The sequence below is a fragment of the Molothrus ater genome, chromosome 7 (assembly GCF_012460135.2).
Source record: "Molothrus ater isolate BHLD 08-10-18 breed brown headed cowbird chromosome 7, BPBGC_Mater_1.1, whole genome shotgun sequence".
Lineage (NCBI taxonomy): Eukaryota > Metazoa > Chordata > Aves > Passeriformes > Icteridae > Molothrus > Molothrus ater.
The window spans coordinates 1,314,936-1,325,697 of record NC_050484.2 but is presented as its reverse complement, the minus strand read 5'-3'; positions in this window follow the sequence as shown (position 1 = coordinate 1,325,697).

Below are 10,762 nucleotides of genomic sequence, written 5' to 3'. Positions count from 1 at the left end.
TGACATTTGATTCCACTGAAAGGCAGATTCGTTTGTATCTGGGAAAAAGGCAAGCATGGAATGTGAGCTTATTTTGAACAGAATCAGCATTGTGGTAGCCAAAGCTCATTAATTATGAATTTTATCAACTGTTCACTGAAATTTGTTCTGCTAACACAGTGTAACTGCCTGCAAAAGCAGTGCTTTCAAAGGAGAAAAAGCCAAGCTATGAAATAACCCACATCCTTCCTTTTCCAGGAGCTATCCCTTGCTTGTTCCAGAACAATTACAAGCTGGGAGAATCCTTGAGGTTCTCCAAGCATCTCAGCAAGGCATTCATTGCCAGGAGAAAGTGCTGAAGGGCATAATGGGGTGAAACATGAATGTGGAGCACAGGAAGGAGCTCTCCTGCTTGCACTGCTGGGGTCCTGGCAGGGTGCTTAAGAAATTTGTCACTGAACATTCCCGTGTTTGAAGGATATTTTCTGCTCTTCAGCTGGGCTGTGAAACAAGGAGTAAAAGCAACAACCACCCCACAGCCCCAGGCCTCAGAGAGTGAGTCAGCCCCACTCAAACACTCACTCCCAAGGATCCCATTAAGTGCTGAACTAAGAGAAAACATCACAGGGCAGCTCTGCAGGGCACAGGCAGCACTTAACATTGCAATTATTTAGAGAGACACTGATTTTAATCAGCAAGCGGAGCCTCTCCACTTAATTTCATTTTACATGCACACACGCAGGCCTATCTTGGCAAAGGCAGAGCAGTGGTTTGGAGGTGAGGAAGAGGATCATCCTCCACAGAACAGCACCCCCAAACAGCCCTGCTCCTGGAGGAACTGGGTTTGAACTGAGCCTTTCAGCCCAACAAAGTCTGCACTACCACTCTTCCACTAACAGCAGCTCTCCCCCTACTACTCCCTGCAGTCTCTGCCCTTCCTTAAACACCATTTTTGCAGAGTTGCCCCACCTGTGGCTGATGGGCCCAGCTGTGCCTCCTGGAGAGTCCATTGGGAACAGCTGGGACCTCCAGGAGAGCCCCTGCATGGACACACGGCCCCCAAGTATCCATCACTCAGCACACAGGGATCAGCAACTGATTTGTCTGTGTTTGTTGGAACTAGATGCTCTTCAAGGTCCTTCCTAAACCAAACCAGCCTGGGACTCCATGTTTCTGCATGTTCAAAGAGCAGCTGTTGGGCTAAAACACACTGCTTCCATCAAGGAAGTAATGGAGGACATGAGATGTTCTCCCAGTAAAACACACTGCTCCCACCAGGGAAGCAGTGAAGGACATGAGATGTTCTCCCAGTAAAACACACTGCTCCCACCAGGGAAGCAATGAAGGACATGAGATGTTCTCCCAGTAAAACACACTGCTCCCACCAGGGAAGCAATGGAGGACATGAGATGTTCTCCCAGAAATTAAAATAAATCTGGGTAACAAAGATGTGGGAGTTGTGCAGGGGCTGAGATCTTCACAGTCCACTTTGGGTCTTAGCACCAGGGAAGTTCGAAGTGCCCAGCTGAGGGGAGAGCCACATCCCCAAAACTGCGGGGTGACCTTCAGGGCTCCATTTCTGTTACCAGAGCCACTGGAAATGAGGTCTGACTTGTCCCCTTTGTCACCCTGGTGAAAGCATTAACTCAGCTGGTAATTAGAGAGGCCTCAGCCAGGTATGTTAATGACTATGCAAGAGTTTCTGTTAATCAGCTGTCGGTGAACAATGGTATTTCTCAGATCGTTTCCAGATGCAAAGCTGTTAGAGGGTATTTTCATCAATGATCTGCATTACATTTCCTCCTAATCAAGGTCCCAGTGATCTTTTGATTGGTATGAAAGGAGATACAGAAATACTACTCAAGTCTAGAGTGATCTATTTCTCCTATTAACCCCTTCAGATAAAAGCCATTTAAACAGCAGGAGATGCTGGCTACTGGTTTTACCAAATTTTTGGTAACACCGAGAAACAAATGCTGCCCCAGCATGGCAGGACTCCAATCTGAGCAGCCAGCGTGGTGTCACTGCAGAGGAAAACTCCAGCAGCCCCTGCCTGGTGAGAGCACAAGCCATAAAATGTGCTAAAACGAGATGGATTCACAAAATACCAGCGAGCTACAAGCACTTGGAGGGAGGCAGTGCAGCCATCTGTGCCCAGCTCCCAGAGCCAGCCTGGCAGAGACTGTGATTAGCACTGTCCAGACAGATCTTCTCCTGTCTGCTGTCAGCAGCCCTGTCTGCTCCAGAGCCTGCCCATGGCACTAACAGATGTCCCAGGCAGCTCCAGCCCTTGCACAGAGCTCTGAGATTGCATTTCAATTCCCCACAGTGTGAGCTCTGGTGCTGGAAGACAATGGAAAAGGTGCAAGTTAAAATACAAATTTTAAAAAAATCCTCTTCCTAGGGGTTCAATGAAGAAGATAAAAATGCCCACTTGGCATCTTCTGGCCTTTGGAGGGAACCTCAGCAGAGGTACCAGGACGTGGGAGGCAGCACAGGCAGGGCCAGAGCTGAGCTGCCAACCCTCAGCAACACTCCCAGCTGCTGCTTGGGTAAGATAACAAAGGCTTTACCTCTTATTTTCAATCTAGGATGTCTTGCAGTTATTCCTACAAGGTGCATTGCTGTTAAAACATCAGCAATGCATTGGAAAACATTGGAAAATGTCCCAGGATACATTTTTCTAAGTACAGAGGTCTCAATTAGTACTTTTCAATCTGTTGACACAGCCTCAAGCCCAGCCAGGTTAGAAAATCTGAGCCCACATATCAAGCCAGAATTGAAATTCAGCTCTGCTCTCCACTTGCACTTCCCAATGAGAATTTATCTCCAAATAAAATAAAAACCCTCCAAATAAATTTTAAAAAGTGAGCGAGAGAGAAAACAAAGAAAAACAAAATCCATCACAAACCAGACAGTTGAGTAGGAAATAAATAGCCCAGAAATACAGCAATAGCTTATGCATATTTGAAATACCCCACAGCTACAGGGTGTAAGCTGCATGAAGAGGTCTGAGCAAAGCCTTTGGGGAGCAGTTTGAGTGGTGGTAGCTCAGAAAAGCAATCACTAGAGCAGTGTGACAACAACCCTGCCTAGGAGAAGCCTCTCCAAAGACACTGAGAGCTGTCAGCTTTGAAAGGAAGCAGCAGGAAAGCCAGGGGCAAGCTAGAGCTGTTGGAAAAGCAGAGCTTTCCTGGCAAGTGTTTTGTTATTAGGCAAAATAATTATCTTACAAGGCAATGGTTATTGTTGCTAATTAATAAGTGGTGTGCTTAATATAAAGCTCTAATTTGAGTGGCGAGGCAGAGCATTAAAGAGGGATCTGGCAAGTGGAAGAGCACCTCCAACTCCCTGGGTTGTGGGGGATCACTCTCCAGGTGCACACAGGGGGTGGTGGCCACGTTAGTCTCATCCCAAGTCATGGAATCCAGAATCCCAGAATGGACTGGGTTGGAAAGGACATTAAAGCTCTTCTTGTTCCACCCTTGCCATAGGCAGGGACACCTTCCACTAGACCAGGCTGCTCCAAGACCCATCCAACCTGGCCTTGGGGTGCCCATGAGACAATATAATTTTGATGGTAAATAATTTAAAGGGACACCCAGAGTGCCAGGGATGATGAGTTTTGCTCCTTCCTTCACGGTGTCTCAGAAATCTGCTGCAACCATATCAAAGGTGATTTCAAGACTCATTTCAGGCTGCTCAGCATCTGCAGAATCCAAGTTCCCACAATTACTGCTGCAAAGAGAGCTTTCAAAACCCTCCTCCAAAGGCATTTTTATCACCTTGGCTGAGCAGTGACAGGCAGCAAAGCTGGTCCTGAATTTGAAACTCCTGGTCAAGTTTAATGTGTAAAACTGCAGGGAAGTTTAATGTGTGAAACTTCAGGGAAGTTTTTTTCCACTTTTTTTTTTTTTTGCAAGTTACTGGAAAACCAGCAGGAGTCACGTAACCCAAAATAGAGAGTTTACATGTGACACAAAGCTGTTTGCTTTCCAAAAGCTGAAGTGGGACGGGGACTGTAGGTGTGACAGGACATTTGACAGTCACTCCTCAGTGGCAGGAGTAATGAAAGGTCCTGGAGATTGGCTTGACTCATTCCTCACAGACAGGAGCCAGGAATGCCAGCAGGGCATGGTGTGGGGTCTGCCCATGGGAATTAACTTCAAACATTCTCTGCCCATGGCAGGGGGTTGGAACCAGAGGATCTTTAAGGTTCCTTCCAACCCAAAAAGTTCTGGGACTTGATCTCTACCACCGCCACAGCATCACTGATTTACATTTAAAAGTCATAGCACTTCTTGCATGATACCAAGGTTGGACTCTATGGTCTTGGAGGTCTTCTCCAACCTAAATTATCCTGTGATTCTGTGCCATACAGGGAAGCAAGTCTGGGGTTTGCAGAGGTCACTTTTAACTGGTGCATGACTGGGTGGCAGAAACACTTCTGGGAACCAAGCTCATTAAAGGGTGAAACAGGAATTGCCAGAAGCTTATGTATGCATGGTCACGTTCTAAATGATCTCAACACTTCACAGAAAGGCTCCTGCCAGGAAGGCAGGAAGCCCTGGGTAGGGGCAGTGTGCCCTTCTTCCCAGCTGGAGTGCATAGAGGGACTGGTAGATCCAAGTGATATTTTGCCCCAAACTTGTGTTGGCCTCACCAGGATTTGCCTGAATGTAAAGAGCAATGAGTCAGGTTTTGTGGCTTTGCCTGCTTTTTTTAAGGACACAGCTGATTCATACTACAAGATAAAAATTAATCTTGGGGCCAAAAAATAATCCTGAAGGTTGCTGAAGGCAGACAACCTGACTACTTGATAGCTCCAGTGGAATTCTGGCATCCAGCCCTACTCTGTCCCAGCTCTTTGCTGAAGTCACACCATTTGTGGTTGGACTCCAAAGGTCTTCTGCAAGCTGAATGATTCTGTGATCTCCAGCAGCATCACTATCCACCCCCAAAAATCTGAGACACAAACACCATTTAAACAGACTGTGAATGCTGTGAAGGATCAGCTACTGCAGGAACCTTCTTGGGGGTGCAGTAGGTCAGCCCCAAGATCATCCATTGCTGCCCACATTTGCTGTGAGAGGGCCAGGAATAGGGAAAGCTGTCACTGTGAGGCTGGAGAGCAGCACCTGATGCTCTGTGCCATCTGCCACCCTCACCAAGTGGCACTTTTCCAGAGCCACATCCCACCCCCTCGTGCCACCAAGGTCAGCCGCTCCTGCTGAAGGGTGGAGACCCCCTCCCTGTGCAGGGCCCAGCTCCTGCTGCCAGCACAGCAAAGCCCTTCTCCTCTCACATGTCACACAAGAGCTAAATGCTGGAAAATGTGGCTCCCCAGCAGCCCTGGTGGAAGATGCCAACACTCACACGGTGACACTTGCAGTCTGTCATCGACAGCTACAGAAGGATGAGGGGGAGAGAGGTTCTTCTTCTCCACTCCTGACTCTGGCAATCAACAAATTTCCCACTTCCATGCAGAGAACATTCAGCTTTTCACCCTGATGAGCACAGGGCAGGTTAAAATGCACACCTTTAAGCTCATTCACTCCTCAACTTTCTGAGCCATGGGGTGAATTTTAGTGTCTGCTGAAGTCATTCTCAGGGTAAGGAAACAGGAGCCCTTTCTGGAAGTGCAGGAGTGCCAGCACTGCAGCAGAGCTGTTCCAAATGGGAAAAGGCTGGGCCAAGGATGTGGCCACACTTGGACTTCCACTTTTCCACCCCATCTTCGTATCAAAGTTAGGAACAAAGCTAATTTAAGGAGCCCCCACAACTCCAGCAACCCTCTGCCTCTTGCACGCACAGATCCCGCTCTCTAACAGGTTTCCTGGTTCAACAAGCTGCCATCCTGTTCTGCCTGAATAATTTAAAATCAGGGAACACAAGCAGCAGCAAACAGGCACAGGCAGGGTAGGACACACACCCCAAGCCCCTCAAATGCAGCAATGGCTTTGTGACCATGCTCTGAAGCTCAGGGTGGAGGAGCTCCTGAAATCCCAGGAGCTCACTTCAATTATCAGCCCTGCCCCGTGAGCTGCCCAGGATCGACCATGGCATTCCTGCATGCCCCATTAACTCCAGCATCTCATCAGCTCCCTCCTTTCTGCTTTTTATCTGGATGCCAGTGATATGGAGTGCTCACATTTACACTTGGCACCACTACAGGCTGTGACTAAAGGGTATTCTGAGCTTGTTCTCATTCTCCACAGCTGCTGGCTTCACCTTCCTTTGCCTGTCTCTGCCCTTGCTCTCTGAACTCCAGGAGCCTCCAGGGGCACTGCCAGCTCACAGCAGCTGTTCCCATCCTCCTCATGCATTAGCAAGGAGAATTTTCCTACAGAAATCCTAAGAAATCTCCTTCCTCACAGCTCCTGCCAAGTGGAAGTGTCAATTTCCCACGTGACAAAAAGCAAATCCTCCACCCGAAATTTGTGGAGTATTGGATCTGGTATTGGCTCAACAGTCAGATATTCTGAGGTCCAATATTCAAGAAGAGGGTCTCCAAAAATAAAAGCAGCAGTTTTAAAAGAGCTCTCAGAAAGGTTTTACAAAGGTGGGTGAATTATCAGAGAACAAGACTGCAAATGAGCTCTATCAATGATGTTTGGCTGCTTCCTAGGAATAAGCCAGGAACTGGAAGAGTTGAAGGAATCTCCCTTATAGAAGAAAAATGCCTATACATTAACACTGATAGACCAAATAAAAATGTTTAATGTGGATTTTAGAACAATCCAGATGAGGCCTGATACATCACTAGCAGTGCAGAGTAGGAAGAGATTACAGGGAACAAGGGGAAACAGAGCATTATTTACAATTGCAAATTGTAAATAATTCCTCCTGGGGAAGAAGTCCTCCTCTAAGATTCAGAAGCTGGATTACAGAGCCCATTTCAGGGCAGTTACAGGTGACAAAATCTATATAACCAGGAGCTCAACACCCATTTTTTTCATCACCTTTCAGCAGGCAGGAGCATCTGGAGCTCTGTGAGCTGCTCCTGCCTCATCGTTTGGAGTTCAGCTTCTTCTGGAGCCCAGCTACACAGCCCTGGTTACCCTGCTTATTTACAAGTCTCTTGGAAAAGGAACCCCAGCCAGTTCTGACTGGTGTAGCCAAAAAAAAAAAAAACCTCCTTCTAAACAAAAAGCTGGGTCCACATCCAACACATCGCAGGCTGGGCACTCAAAACACATTTTCCCGAGAAAAAAGTGATGGCTCACAGGGGAAAACAGAACCAGGAAGAGGGTAGAAAGGTTCTTTCCTCCAGATATCCAGCTGAAGTCCTGGCAGCTTCCAGGGATCTGGGGGTTTTGCTCAATGAGGCATCCAGCTCAGCTCGCAGTGACGTGATGTGGGGGCATTTAACAGAGATGATGAGTTGGGCCCAGGCTTCTCTGCTCTGGAGGAAGAGCTCAGCTGCCTGGGCTGAGGAAGCAGCTGCTGCTGCTGGAGTGGCTGCCAAAGAAAAAGAGAAGTGGGAGGACCATAGACTTCAGATGCTCTAGGCTGGCTCAACTGGAAGCTGCCTATTTTTGCCAGAACATTCCTGCCCACCCCAAAGGAAAGCCAACCCTTGTGATCTTCCCCCCAGCCCTGCTTCCTCTTGCCAAGGAGCTCGAACGTCTGTGGTGGCTTGGAGTGAAGTGTCACTGTCATATTTTCTGAAAAATCCTTTCACAGGATTTCTTCTCCTGGGAAGCTGAGAAGCCTCAGAGAAAAATGAAAACAACAATTATCTGATTGCTTCTCCCGTGTTTTGCTGCTTTGGAATGTGGTCTGGAGATTGTTTATCCAACAGGTGATTGTTTGATTGGTTTCATGTGAATTGTTTTGACTTAATGGCCAATCACCATCCAGCTGTGTCAGATCTCTGGAAGCAGTCACAAGTTTTCGTTATCATTCTTTGTAACCTTCTGTCTGTATCCTTTCTCTATTCTCTACTATAGTTTTAGTATAGCATTCTTTCATATAATATTAGTGCATAAAATAATAAATTAGCCTTCTAAGAACATGGAGTCAGATTCTCAATTCCTCCTTCGTCCCGGGGACCCAGCAAACACCACAGTGAAGTGCCAAAATCATGAATGCACTTATGCAAATGCTGAAATAACACAAACCTGAAGTGACAAGCTATTAAGCAGCCTTTAATGCTCAGCATTGTAAAGGATTTATTAAACACTACACTTGAAAGGCCAGGACAAACAGGGAAGTGGGAATTTGAAATAACTTGGCAATCTCATTACACCCTCAAGTAGCACAGGGACCAACTGAACCCCAAATATTTCACAAGACAAGGTCAGTGCTGTTTCCTGCACTGGACTTAGAAAGGAAAGCCCCAAAGATAAATCCATGTGCCCACAGCCCAGATTTTGGATGTCTTGGCCCATGTCCTCCACTGCTGTAGCTGCTCTGTTGCCTCTGCCCAGTACTTCCTGGGGAAAAGTGGGAAGCAGGAGGAATGGCAGAGGAGAGATGTTATGGGCTGACTGCAACCATTCCCAGTCCCTCAGAGGACAGGGACAGAAAAGCTGGGAATGAAGGAGCAAAGCCCAGCTTGGGCAAAGAGGGTTGGAGAGAAAGCGTTGGTTTAATTTTTGTCTTTGTTTTTCACCATTCAAATCTATTTTAATAATTGAATCATGTGGGTTGGAAGGCACCCACAGGGGTCATGGAGCCCAACCCCTGGTCCTGCACAGACACCCCAACAACCCCACCCTGTGGATCCCTGGGACCATTGTTCAAATGTTCCTTGGGCTCTGACATTCCCTGGGGCCGTGCCCATTCCCTGGGGAGCCTGGGCAGTGCCAGCACCCTCTGGGGGAAGAACCTTTCCCTGATCTCCCTCCTGCCCCTGCCCTGCCACAGCTCCAGCCATTCCCTCAGGTGCTGTCCCTGTCACAGAGAGCAGAGATTGGAGCTGTCCCTCAGGAGGAAGCTGAATTCTGCTCTCAGGCCTCCCTCCAGTCTCCTCCTCTCCAGGCTGCACAAATTTTAGCAATAAATTAAATTAATTTCTCCCAAGGCAAGTCTGTTTTGCTCATGACAGTAACTGATGGATGATCTCCCTGCCTTTGTCTTGATCCAGGAGATTTTCCACTTTATTTTCTCCCTCTGTCCTGCCAAGGAGGAGCAGGGAGAGAGCATCCAGGAGGGCATCTGGCAGCTGCCCAAGGCCAGCCCACCCCATGTGGAGAGAGAGAGACCTCTGGAACAGAAAACTGCTTTCAGAGGCAGACCTAATTTGGCTTGGAGTTCAGTTTTTGGCTGTCCTATCCTCTCCCCACCCCTTGGATCTCATTTCACATTAAGGTGAAAGCAATGACAGCTGATTTTTCAAGTCTGGAGACACTCCTCTGACATTTGCACAATGCCTTTACCTGGGAATGTGCCTGCAGCAAACTGGCTGCCACTTGCAGAGAAGCATCATCACTGCCTTCCACTCACACCAAGAGCAAACAAAGTACAGCATGAAGATACTTGGAAAAGTGGAGATTTTTGTGGGATTTTTTTGGTTGTTTTGGGTTTTTTTGTTTGGTTTGGTTTGCTTTTTTTGGGGGGGGGGTTGGGTGGTTTTTTTGTTGTTTTTGTTTTTTGTTGGGTTTTTTTTGTTTTTTCATTTTTGTTTTTTTATATTTTTGGTTTTTTGGGGTTTTTTTTGATAAAAAAGTATATGGTTACTGTGAGAGCAAGCAGCTGATGAAACCACCCTGTCAATCCCTTTCAGCCTTCCATCTTGTTCTGCATCTTTTTCTTCTTTTGGCCCATCCTTTTTTTAAAAAATGATTTGTTTCTTCTCCTCCACTTCACTCAAAGGAACCTCAAATCATCACAAGTACAGAGCCTGGCTTCTGAAACAGATTTCAGCAACTGTCAGGATTCCCAACACCCTGAGAATTGTGTGTCACATCCAGCAGAAGGGAAGGAGGACAGGTGGGAAAAGAGCATGGCAAGAGCTGAAAGTTACCCTCTGTATTCCAGGGAGCCTGCAAGACGATTGCAGAAGCCAGGGAATGGCTGCAGAGCAGTCTGAGGGCAAGGAATGGGGCTGTGACATTTCTCCTGAGGCTTTTCAGCTCCCAAGACCTTACAGGAAAGCAGTGAGGCCTCACTTGAGTGCTGAGCTCTGGGGCTGCCGACACAGGAAGGACACAGAGCTGCTGGAGGGAGTCCACAGGGATGGTCTGAGGGATGGAGCCCTCTGCTCTGGAGAGAGACTGGGAAACCTGGGGGGGTTCACCTCGAGGAGAAAAGGCTCTGGGATGATGAAATTGCAGCCTTCCAGTGCCTGAAGGGAACCTGCAAGAAAGGCAGAGACAGACGTTTTATAAGGGCCTGGAGTACCAGGACAAGGGGGAATGGCTTTACACTTACACAAAGAAGGTTTAGATTTGATATTGAGAAGGAATTACTCCCTGGGAGGGTGGGCAGGCCCTGGCACAGGGTGCCCAGAGCAGCTGTGGCTGCCCCTGGATCCCTGCAAGTGTCCCAGGCCAGGTTCACCAGGGCTTGGAGCCATCCTGGGATAGTGGAAGGTGTCCCTGAACTGGATGCTCTTCAAGGTGCTTTTCAACACAAGGCATTTTATGTTTCTATGAAAACAAGAAAAATTAACTCCTTGCAGCACAAAATCTCAACCAGTCCCATCCCAGAAGAGACCAGAGCACCTGGCTCTTGTACAGCTCTTTTTTCTCCATCTCATGAGGATGACACATCTTCGAGATCTTTATTCTCAAAGGCTTCCCATCCAGCTCAGCAGCAATCCCATGTTAGGGGCTGG